General features: G+C 36.9%; 1 long non-coding RNA gene across 1 annotated transcript; it reads left to right on the forward strand.

Annotated features, from left to right (window-relative positions):
• Nucleotides 1-3: 3 nt before the first annotated feature.
• Nucleotides 4-12,774, forward strand: LOC129350196 (uncharacterized). The gene is made up of 3 exons (XR_008603534.1): nt 4-130; nt 2,425-2,589; nt 4,388-12,774. It is a non-coding gene; the product is annotated as an uncharacterized LOC129350196 (long non-coding RNA).
• Nucleotides 12,775-13,263: the final 489 nt, after the last annotated feature.

The raw sequence follows: 13,263 nt of genomic DNA on the forward strand, positions 1-13,263 counted from the left end.
GATGAAAATAATGTGAGAGGAGGGCCGAAGACACACGGCTTTGTTTGCTCCACCCATAGCAACCGAGAAAACATACACAGACTGCAGGAAAGTTTCAGCCTGGGACACTGACGGAGATCACACACAGCGGGTAAATACACCCCCGCAGCCATAATAAACGGGACAGTAAATAAAATGTTGACAGTAAACTCACTGTGCTTGTTATAGCTACAGGTGTTTAGCTATTTGACGGCAGAAATAAAACAGATCAGTCAGAGTACTGGGTTATTTATATACTCAAATAAAATATTAAATTGAAGTCAGGTTTTTTCAAGAAAGTATGTCAGTAGAGGCAAGAAATTTGAATATAGCTGTAAAAAAAAAAAAATCAGCATTTACTTTACACAAGGGTTTATTAATTCATCCAGAGAGGGATTTTTCAATTCACTTATATTTATTGTGTCAATCATAAAGTATCTCAGGGCACCTCACATATTATGATTAGGACTTTATATGATTATATTATGAAGAAAAAACCCAAACAAAACCTACAAAATCCCTTTACACAAGGACTTTGGTGAAAATAGGAAGAGAAATCTCCGGTAGAACCAGACGCAGGAGTGGCAGCCGTCTGCCTCCACCAGTCGGAGTGAGGGTAGTCACAGATAGCCAAACCTATCTGTAGAAAGGTCTGTCTGCATCTCATTATCATTCTGCTGTGGAGGATGAAAAAACTCTGGCTAGTTGTATTTCTCTAAATGAACCACAATGGTTGTTTTTGTGAAGCTAAGCCCAGGATGTAGCAGTGGTGCCCCTGCAAAACAGGGACGAGCTGGTGGAACTTTTACATCAACATGTGTTGTTGTCATCAACATGACTAATTCACCAAAAGAACCAGGCTGGTCTGGATCATTGCATGATTCAGGCCAAAGTTCTTGGCTAAACTTGCCATTTTCAGATTGTGAGTTGTGCAGCAGAAATGGCAGGTTTGTACCTGCAGTCCAGTGAGTCAGACGAGGGTGAGAAAAGAAAAGCAAAGAGAAACAAAGTTTAATTTGAGGCATTTTTAGAGGCTGGAAGAGGACAAAGTGAAGCTATATTTTACTGTGACTTATCAAAAAACTGCAGATTCTACTTAACTTTCAGCTAACGTTTATATAGTGCATCAAATTGTGATACTTGTGTCTAATATTGTACATAGACCCCCCAAAAAACAAAACAAAAAAAAATATGGGTAAAAATGCAAAAGTATTTCACAAGTGCAGCAGACACTGGATCTTATATGCTTTACTTATACTATTATTAATTTTCTTTATTAGAGAGAAATTACATGTAAATATGTCAGAACAGGCTGCCTGTGAAGTGTTAAGGATGCAGATTAGAGCCGGATTTTAAAAATGTGTGCACGTTAAACGGGTGTGAAACCCTAGAATAAGTAAATTAGCCGTTTAGCCTCTTACAGGGAATTGTGTGTATAAACACCTATAATGGCTTCTGACTTTTAAACGCTAATAAAAAGCTTGCAGCCTACAAGTAACAAACTGATTTAACACCTACTGTATCATTCTGAGTCGTATATTTAGAGTATAAAGATTTATGTAGCCTTGAATTGCAACAGTTGCTTTACATGATGTTTAATCTTCACTATACATAATAAAAAAATCTTCTTGCAGTAAGTGGAAAGTTGCTTTGTGCTACTCTAAAATCTGGTTTTTAACAGGATTTGTGCTAGTTTGGAAGCTCAGGTCAGTGGGTATTTGAGGCCTGAAGTCAGGGAGATAGTGGTTAAACTCTCATAATAATGAAAAATATTTGCATATTCACATTTTTTTTAATAAGAAAGTATGGAGGAGGTGTCATTGGTGACATGTATAGCTATGAATACTAAAGAAAAGCTAGAAATCTAGTTTTATGCATTTTCAAACATGCCTGGAGGGGATATTTAAGGTCATTTTCCAACAAAGGGAAGAGTCATCACTTCCCACTTTTTAACCGGTGACAGAGTGCTACTGTGGTTTTTCTTGCAAAGAAAGAAAATACAATTATGCAACTGAATAAATGTTAGTTTAACATCTGTCATGGTGTATTTTCCTTACGCTCATTCCACCTTGTTTTTCACCTTTTACCTCAAAGTCTGCACAGATTTATCTCCCTCCAGCTTTTATTCATGTTAATAATCCTGAAAGTGACACCCAGCAGATCTTTCCTCAGACAAATTCAACACAGAGCTGAAATCTTACTGTCTCAGCTGGTCTCACGGAGGAAGTCGGATGCCGGAGTAATGCAGTAAATCCTGCAGGGTATTTGTACGTGTAGCTTTAGCTGCTCTAAAAGCCTCGTTTTATTTTCTTTAATCACTACTTAATTAAGCTGTGACTTGATTTGTAAAACAGAACAAACCAATGCACACATGCACGTCTCAAGTGTTTCTCTTTGTGTTTCCAGAAAGTTCCTTGAAGAACAATGTGGATGCCTCCTCCTGCTGCTTCCCTCTAGTGTGGGCAACGATAACTGCATCACCCTGGACTGCACTTAGAGAGGCAAAGTTTTCTATCCAAGGTGCCCTGTTTTAATCTGGAAGAACTGGAAACTACTTCTGCTGATACAAAGGTAAAATGTTAGTCTTTTAACAGTTTATTGCTTGAATTCTGTTTGGTTTATTGGTGATAAAGCAGATAAATTGCACCAAAATCTTAACCTTAACTGTCACATCCTGTACACTCCCCTTGTCCTAAGGGTAAAAAATGACCCGCCTCCACTGAGCCTCTAAAATCAAGCGGCTTCGTTGAATTTTCAACCCAAAATCTATGTTACATGAAGAAACGATCTGTCATGAATCACACACGTGAATGTCTCAGTTTTCCCTCTTCAGAGGGCAGAAAGACTGGATTTAATCAGTGGACACCACTCATTTTTTATCACAACACACATGTTATAGGTGTTTTCTTTACTAAAGTCGTGGTTTATTGTCACTATTATTGCTGCTAAATGTACTGCATAACTGTAAACATTATTTATTTAGCAAGAGATAGTACTTGTATACCCTGAGAAAGTACCAGAAATTTGCAGAAAGTAGCTTTAAATGAATTATTTGAAAGGACACACCAGCAGTGTAGGGTATACTGCACAATGGAATTCAACTACACAAAGTCAACTACAAAATACTAGTCTTCTCACATCATTTGAATCATTGCTCCCACCCACAAGGTGCAACAATAGATGCAAAACAGAAACATAAAGAAGACATTAAACTGTAATTAGCTTATGTAGGACAGCATGCTAGTGTGTGTGCATGGACTTTACAAGTGTATTTCTCACATGTGCAGCACACAGTATTTGTTTGACAGGTTTACTTTCTGAGTGTCCAAAAAAATCAGATCTATGACCAACTGGTTTCTGAAAACTAAAAGCTGCAGTCATGGCTTCATTAGACAGTGTTTTACATTTTCTAATGGTACGTCACTTTAGGAAAAGTCATCGAATTCAAGTTGAAAGAAGGTCATTTAGGGGATTTTCTCTTCTATTAAACATAGTTGCTGGGTCATTTTTGACCCTAAGACAGAACAAGGGTTAATTAGTTACCATCTCCACGACTGAGCTGCAGAGTCACCTCTAAACAATGTTAACCTCAGGGTGTTTTTAAATCCTCAAATTGCAATTAAATTTCATTTTATTGCAGCAAAAACAATTCAGCGATCGTTCTCCACAGTGCCTTTTACTGCACGTCAGGTTTTATCGTTACCATTATCTGAGGCTCAGATGGGTTTTACACGATGCCAACTCAACTGTTCCACCTAGAACAAGCAGCTGAGTTATTAGAGGCTCACCAAAATACCCCACTCCGTTCCTTTTTTTAGATTCGGCCGTGATTTATGTCTCGCATCTGAGGGGAGGTCGGGGCCGGCTGTGCGTCACAGTCGCTCTTAACATAGATGACAAATTTCAGCTGAGACGTTTGGAGTTAATAAAGCAGAACTGAACTAACAAGCAGACAGATTTCACAAAACGGGAGGCTTCACGGTTTAGGACGAGACTTAGGTTTTCCCCCTTTTCGCAGGTGTAGACTTTCAGAGTTCCTCTGTGCCTGCAGGGCGGCAGCCAGAGATGTCACTCAGTGCATGAACACACATGGTGCAGGCCCATTTGGCACTTTAAGCCTTTAAGAGGGAATCGTCCCAGCCAAGAACAATAAGCTATGATAATGGCACTGAGAAAAAACACACCAGTCTGATGTACAGACCAAGTATGCGGAGCACGTTAGTCGAGAGCATGTAACAAGAAATGGCCTGTTGTTATTGAAAATCAGGACCTGAAAGTGCAGAGTTATTCCCCTGCTTGAAAGTTCAGAACCATATCTCAGCGTTAAGCGCAGCACCTATCAAGATCTTTATTTTTCTGTCCTCCACAGAGTCTTTGCTTTGCTTTACACAATCTTGGGTGCACTTTCCAGCAGCTGCCAACATGATGAATGAAGAGTGAATGCAGTTTGTGGTTTTGCAGCTTTGCCAAACTTGTGCAGAGTTCTTGCTTCGTGGGCGTCAGTAGCCAACGTAAAGACAAACTCACTTCTCTTTTTTTTTTGCATAACGAGGTATGGTGGTTTTTCTCTTCTGTGTTTTTAATCATTTTCGAGAGGGATGTTTAACAACATCTTTGCAAACCCGGTGGCTCATTTTACAAGATGTAAATGAGTCAGCTCTTATCTTCTTCAGCTTGATTAAAATGTGTTTAATCGTAATATTATCCAACACCACATCTTTGGGAAATACCCAACGAACCAGACACCTCCAGACACAGACCTGACTCATCACCCCCCCACACACACTGCAGACATTATATACAAACTTTATTTTTACCAATGCTCCGCTTAATTCCCTTCCTTCCTTTTTTTCTCCATCGTTTCCCATTTATCTCAGACAGTCGTAGACAAAAAAATACATCCATTGATGTGCAAAGATGCACATTTCAAGTCAGGTTATTTAAAACTCAGGGACAGAAGTCCTGCATTTTGCCACTTTGGGTGTCCAATTTAGAAATATGGTGTTACTACAGAATCCCATTTCCCATTTTCTGACAACAGTGAAGTAAATGGAAGTTCTCCTTTTGTCACAGTTCATTCAGTGGACGTCACATAAGTATTCCACATAATGAATCCAAACAGTGCATTGAAACATACTGTACATTTTCAGTATAAAACATCCTCCTTTCTCATCATATACATGACGATTAAATGGATTGGATTGTGATGCTTTAGCAGACTCCCTTCCACTCTATTCACAGTAATCAAATCCATCTCTTATTTCACCAACTGGCACTGACTTTAAGCCTTTCCCTTCTCCATCTCCATCTCCCTCTCACGACAACAGGCCGTCAGCTATCATGCCAGCGCTCCTCTTCCCCCTGCTGCTCCTGTTTCCATTCGAGTAAAAGCTCCTGGCGCTACTGCATTAGCGAGACACGGATTCACCATTTGACGCTCATCCACAACAGCATGTGGAATCAAAGTCTATAAAAAGAACATTCTTCCGCACAAACAGCTCAAATCATTGCAGTTTCATGCATGCCAGAGATGGTTTGATCATGTCGACAGGTGAGTCACTTCTAAATAAAATCAAATCTTCCTACTGCATCGCTGAATCTGCAGTCAGAATCAGACATCAGCACCATCTCTGCTCCCTCGCAGCGTTACTCATGTCAAGTGACCCAGCGTTCCCGAATCCGTATGACATTGATTTATTCCCGTAAATATAGCACTTCCTCGGGAATATCACAGCAAGCAGGAAACAGATTGGTCAGAAGGTGTGTGCGATAACAGAGGTGGAAACAGTGAGCAACACGACAAATAATAGAAAGACTGAGATCTGTAAGCATGTGGGCAACGTGGGACATATTACAGAGCGCTGATGTCGCTGGAAGTCATCTCATCCTGTAATTCATATGAGCTCAACATGCTGTACAGATAAGGAAATAGCACATGAAAACACATAAACAAAATGTCAGCACACAAACCTATAAAAAAGATTAACAAACTGCAGCATGGAGGCTGAGCAAAATGCAAAAAACTAACAAGTTTGCAGTTTTGCAGTCCATTCTAGTAAGTGTACGACAAGCACATACTGGTTCAAGTCATCATATTAGTGGTTACAGTTACACCCAAAGGTTAGTTCCTAATTCACGCCCAATTAAAAACAACTCACTGAAGGGCCTTCATCCCTGACAACATGCTGTCAAGTCAGAGGAGAAACAACAGAGGTGTAAAATAGGGGGATAGAAGCAGAAAAAAAAACCTGAACTGAGATTTTATCATTTCTGTAATATTTTGTGGTCTAGATTTTAGTGGCAAAGTGCTCTAACCCACAACCCAAATATAGCATTACAGTGAAGTGTTAGACCATTCTTGAAAACACTAAATTTTCAACCCATTTTTCTCAAAACTACAGAAAGTGGGTTAGACCACTCTGCTTCCAAACGCTTACTGTCTAAAAGGTTGCAGAAATGATCCAAAATGTGTCCAAAATGACTTGAAAATGATCTAGATTTACATAAAATTTTCCAGAAATGATCTAAAATGACGAAAATGTCTTTAGAATGACATGAAAATAGTCTAAAATGACTGGAAAATTATCCAACATCAGTCAGAATTTCTCTCAAAATATTAAAAGTGATCCAGAATGCATGAAATTTTGCAGAATGACACTGAATTTTGTTCAAGATGCTTTGAAAATCATCCGAAATGACTCAAAAATTGGTCTGAAATGACTTGAAAATGACCCAAAATTGCAGTAAAATTGTTCAGAATCACACAAAAATTGTCAGAAATTACAAAAATCTTCCCAGATTGACTTCCAAATGTACAAAATGACTCCAGATTTGTCAAAAAATACTTAAATCTGTTCAGCATGAAATGAAAATAATTTAAAATGACTGAAAACTTGCAGAATGACATGAGGGGGTTAGAAGCAGAGTGGTCTAACACACATAAAATCTGAACTGAGTTTTATATAATTTCTGTAATATTTTATGTTGTAGATTTTAGTGGCAAAGTGGTCTAACCTACAACCCAAGTATAGTTACAGTGGAATGTTAGACCATTCTTGAAAACATGGAAGTATAAAGTAGCACAAAATGGATATACTCAAGTAAATTAAAAGTAGCTTAAAACTGTTTGTAAAAATTTTGAGGTTAGGGAGAGTTACGACGGGAAAGATGTGAGGTCATCAGGCGTCCTGAAATAATCTTAAGATTAAAGCTGCCCTGTTTTGACACGTGCAGATGACATAAACGTGGGGCTGAATGGTCTGAACATGCTCACATCGTCTTTAAAAGAAGCTCCAGTCAGCCAGATTAACTGAAAACACGTCAGGGGTGTGTAACGCCTTTAAGCAGACTTCTGAGGAGATCGTTTACATTTTTATGACATCTAATGCGTTTCCGTCAACCTACAGAGTAAAATATTAAACTTTTCATTGTCTAATTTGACTCTAGGCATCAGAATCAAGATGCAAATAATATATACGATGCATTTATTTGATACCTGACAGTATAAATGTGCTGAAAGAGTTCAACTTCATACCTACAATATTTAATAGCAGATCAGAAATGAATGCATCAGTAAGAGCTGAGTAATATTACAACACAGACAGGAGCTTTTCTGCTGCCTACCAAATACTTTCTGTTCTTTACGTACAGTTTTAATTTATATTTGGTGGTTTTATTGTTAACTTGAGTAAAAGTAGTACTAAATGTTGCAGTAGATGTAGTACTGGAGTTACAAATAAAGGTGTTGAAATCCAATTTTTGCCAAAGTGAAAGTATAAAAGTACTTAATATATCAAAATAAAAGCTCTCATTCATGTGTAGAATTTCAGAATTAGCTAATATATACCTCAGAATGATGTCTATTCAATCATTAGATTTTAATTATTGATGCATTTGTATATGTTTCAGTGTAATGCTTGTGTGTAGTTGGTAAAAGTGAGTTTAATTACCCTGTATACTAATTAGTAGTTACACAGAATACATCATACTTCAGGAATTGATTATATTTTTAATTAAAGTAACTAGAGACAAAAGCTTTAAAATAATTGTAGTAGAGTAAAAAGTGCACTTTCCTCTGAAATGTTCAAAATTGTACTCGTAAATGTACTTTCTGTACCAATACTAAATAATAAATACACCCAATATACTCATATATTCTTGTTTTTATGTTATGTATCTCTATTTTATGCTGCTTTGTTCATTAAGTTCATGACATTTTAAAAGAAAATAATGTATTTTTGTGCTATAGCAGCACTTTGCTATGTAGAGTCTGATTTACAACAAGCGCATACCGGTTCAGCTCATCATATCAGTGGTTACAATTAAACCCAAAGGATAGTTCCTAATTAAAAACAAGCTGAACCCACCAAAGGGCTTTCATCCCTGACAACATGCTGTCATGCTTGAAAACACAAAAATTTGAACCCATTTTTCTCAAAAACGACAGAAAGCAGGTTAGACCACTCTGCTTCCAAAAACCCTTCATTTCATCTCTCATGTTCATATTTTATTTGCTGTGTGAGGGTTTAAGACTACAGTTTTTACAGGAATTTTAATGTATTACAGTTTTACAAATCATAAGGATTTCCTTTGATTCATTATTTAATCAGAGAATTAAAGTGAATTAATTTACAGCTAGCGCTAAAGTTACTTTGTTGTGCTGTAAAAGTAGTAAAATGAACATGCAGGTGCTTAAAGACCTAATCCTAATGTATACATAACGGAAAGCTGCAGTATTAAAGCTTAAATCACAAGATTAGTGATTAATACAGAAAGCAATCTTAGATAATAACTCAGTTTAGATTATTCAGCTGGTCTGATATTACTCAATGCTGAAGCTGATCAAACCGCTGCAGTAAATGAATCACATTTCAAGTTATTACTCCCTAAACATTGTGCTTTACAATCAGCTCAAAAGTGTGTCATATTGAATAATACATATAACATGCAGCTTCAGTTGACCACTTTATGAGCTCAGCTTGTCAAACTTTGTGTAAGTTTAGTCTGTTGCCTGTTTTATAAGGCAATCTCAAACATGTCTGTCTGCCTTGAGGCTCTATTTTTGTTTTAGACACCAATTTATTGCGCTCTGTTGAACAGTCACTTATAAATGCTAATAACATCCATAATTGCAGGTAAAAATAAAATTTAGATTCCAGGTTTCCAGACTCGTTCCCCTCACTGCCACTGCTTTTAATCAATGGCGTGATGCGCTGCTGCTGGACAGCTATTTTAGACTGATGATGGACTGACTGTCAACAGCTCTGATGTCTTCTGAGTCACTGTCTGTCCTTAAAACTCAGCGTCCAAACAGTCGGACGCTTCTCACCTCCACAGACTGAGTCTCGGCTGTAAAATATCACAGAACTGTTCACAACCAAACCTCAAGCCACATCCTTACTGTAAGAGACGGGAGGGCACGGAAGTCTTATTTTAAGGCGATTGCTTGTCTTAGTTTGACTTAGAAAAAGCAGAAACGGCATCATAAATACCAAATCATTTTTAGCTAACAGTGCCACCATTCAAAATGTTGCTCAAGCAAAAAATATTTTAAAAAATCAAGGCTTTCTTTAAAGATCAAGTGAAATTATTTGCAATAGACCTGACCTGCTATGGATAAATTATTGCATATCATCTGACTATTATTAATACTGATTTATTGTGGTGTGTCAGTAGCATTTTAATGTTGCAGCTGGTCAAAATGGAGTTAATAAACAATGTATTTTGGATTGTTAAACGTTCAAAATAAGATGTATTTATATTTATGAACTGCTTTCTATGGAAAATCAGAATCTGCAAAGCAACGTGCTGCTATAGCACAAAAATACATGATTTTCTTTTAAAATGTCATGAACTTAATGTACAAAATAGCATAAAATAGAGATGCATAACATGAAAACAAGAATATGTGAGCATATTGGGTGTATTTACTAGTTGGTATTGTATACAATTTTGAACACTTCAGAGGCAAGTGCACTTTTTACTCCACTAAAAATTATTTTAAAGCTTTTGTCTCCAATTACTTTAATAAAAAATATAATCAGTTCCTAAAGTATGATGTATTATATATCAGCCCGATATAAGATAAGATAATCCTTTATTTATCTGTATATTGGCATAAAAATTTAATATCGGTCAATATTGTTATCGGGGTTTTTTTGGCTTTCATGAAAACTGACAAAATTCTTATTTTGGAAAGACAGTGTTTGCATTTGGAAAGGTTTGTTGCATTTGAGAATGCATCTAATGGGGCATCACATGATGTGTTAATTCCACGACAGGAGTTATGTGATGTTACCTAAACTTAGTTAAATCACCCACATATATCGGTATCGGTTGATATCGGAATTGGAAATTGAGAGTTGGGCAATATCGGCATATCGGTTATTGGCAAAAGAGTCAATATCGGACATCCCTAATATCTATACAAGTACTGTACAAAAGTAACATTTTGAGCTACTTGTAATTTACTTGAGTATTTCATTTTGTGCTATTTTATACTTCCACTTCACTACATTTCAGGGGAAAATACTGTACTATATACTTCCTACTCCCCTATATTTCTCTGACAGCTTTAGTTATTTTTAAGATGAAGATTAGACACAATGGATAATATAGGAAGCTTTAAGGATTGAACAAGTAATTGTCAGCTTTTTTTGGGTTTCTTATTAAAATCAGTGTGTAATCGTGGTCACATTTCAGATGAGTTTAGCAGCTGCAACAAACAAATTTTTCCCTCTAAAATTTGAACACAGTTTCATTTTAGCAAATTGTCAACTATCTGACTAATAATCAGAGATGACAGAAAAAGTCAAAGAGCAGATTTCATTTCTCTCCCATTAGCCATCTGAACAGATTTATCAGCTGTCCCTGTCTATAAAACTATATATAAAGTTTTTCTAACCCACTTATGCTGCAGTACAAGCAATCTGCAGATGTCATATATAATAATATATCAGAAAAACAGCACTTTTCCTTTAATCATAAACCCAAATTTTATGTAAGTTTGATTTTTCATGCAGGACTTTTACTTGCAAATGAGTATTTTTGCATTGCATATTTTAGTATCTTCTTCCACCACTACTAAAGACCCTGATAACAACTACAGATGTAGATTTGTAGATTTTTATTCATAGTATATTTTACGTTTTATCGTGCATTGTGTGGCTTAGTATACTTTCTATTTTTCTATTATAGTTTATATTTTTCTACTGAGTTGGTGGTCACTTTACTCTTTCTGTTTGCTACTGAAACAATAAAACTTCCCCTTGGTGATCTATAAAGTGTTTCTATTCTATTGTGTTCTGTTGTTGATTCAGTTATCTGTCAGTGGAGGTTTTTCTGCTGCACCACTCATTTAAAGGGAAGCTCTGCTGGCTTCTGCTCGCTCTTCAGCCTCCTCTACTGCTGACTGCACAGACTGCAGCTCTCCTCTCACGTTCCTCCAGAACACACACCACATATGTTGTATAACGTCCAGTGTACGTCTGCATAAATTAATTAAACGCCATCACATTAAGTGCATCCACTGATCCATTTGCTCGTTCCGAACAGGCTGCGGTCGTTGAATCCTCTCTGTGAAGTTCCGGTAAACGCTTCGGCTCCGTTAAATCACTTACCGGACCCAATTATCAGCGGACACGTGACGGCCCGCTTCTCGAATTGTTGAGAAAAGACTTCGCTGCTGCTTCGGCTCTTTTCGGTAAGCGGCTCCGAAATGTGACACCCCGTTGCCATGGAAGCAAAACAACTGCAGTTACCCATATATGGCCAGGAGGAAGTGCAATACGGCGACGTCGGCTGCGGCGGCGTGTTGACGTCACGCACAGCACGCACACTCTGCGTCGCTGTGGAATCGGCTTCCCTTGACCGTGACAATAGTGGAGCGCAGAACGAGCTATGAATTAATAATTAACCCGCTGTTTGCGCTGCTCCTTCCAGACACGATTCAGCCCCCAACGGCGGCACTTTATGTAATCCTGGAGCCCGAAATAGGCGCACTGACATCTTTGTGGACCGAGCTGAAAATAATGTTCTCCAGGTTCACCCTGTTCCCTCCCAATGAGTTTTCTAAAGACATCACATCACACAGTCAGCACATGGAACTTGTGAAGTTGTAGATGTTCAAAGTCGCATTTTCTTGAGCCTTTCATATCCATTTTGGCTTAAAAACTGTATGTTCATTCATGGCCTTGCAGCAATTGAGGAAGCATCTCCTCATATTCTGTGTTTTCGTTTGTTCGTGTAATTTGCATTTAAAGATTCAAACGACCTCTTTTTCTGAGCACTTCGAGGATGTTAATTGCTCCAATATTATCGATGTAATTTGCAGTATTTCTCTCTAAATAGTCTGTACATCAGTTTCAGTATCTTCTGCAGTATTTCCTTTTTATGTGCCCCATTGCGTGTATCAGTGTCATTAACACCTCTAACTATTCTGTTCTAATTTTATTTTAGCTTGCCTATTTTTATATTTACTAATGTGTGATACTTTTATTTCTATTCTATTTGGCACTGCATGTATTTTCACAGAACTGCATTTTATTGCAATATCTGACACAAGAATTTCCTTCAGGGTGACTGAAGTTCTATCTTAGCTTAGCTTGTGTAAATGTTAGTTTATCATATTGTAGCTTGTCTTAACTACCTTGTTTTTTGTTAGCTTAACTTATCCTAGCTGATTTTAAATAATCTTATCATTTCCTGTCATATTGTAGCTTATCTTATGTTATTTTAGATTATTTTATGTTAGCTGATCTTTTCAAAGCTTATCTTATGTTAGTTTAGCTTTTCTTATGTTAGCTTATGCTATTTTATGCTACCTTTGGCTAGGTAATTATATGTAAGCTTATGCTAGCTTAGTTTATCATAGTTTATCTTATCTCATTTTATGTTATCTCAACTTTTCTTTTGGTAATGTATCTTATTTCATGTTACCTTATGTTAGCTTATCTTATTTTATGTTGCCATATGGTAACTTATCTTATGTAAGCTTGTGCTAGGGTTATACTTTATCTTATCTCATTTTAGCTTATTTTATGTTAGCTTATCTCTTTGAAGGTTGTCTTATCTTTCCCTATTTTATCTTATCTTATGCTAGCTTAACTTTTCTTATGTTAGCTTATCTCATTTAATCTTACTTTGTTAGCTTAGCTTATTTCATGTTATGTTAGCTTATCTTACGTAAGCTTATATTAGTTTAACTTATCATTGCCTGTCTCATGTTAGCTTAGCTTTTCTTATGTT

The sequence above is a fragment of the Amphiprion ocellaris genome, chromosome 12, assembly GCF_022539595.1.
Source record: "Amphiprion ocellaris isolate individual 3 ecotype Okinawa chromosome 12, ASM2253959v1, whole genome shotgun sequence".
NCBI classification, from domain to species: Eukaryota; Metazoa; Chordata; class Actinopteri; family Pomacentridae; genus Amphiprion; species Amphiprion ocellaris.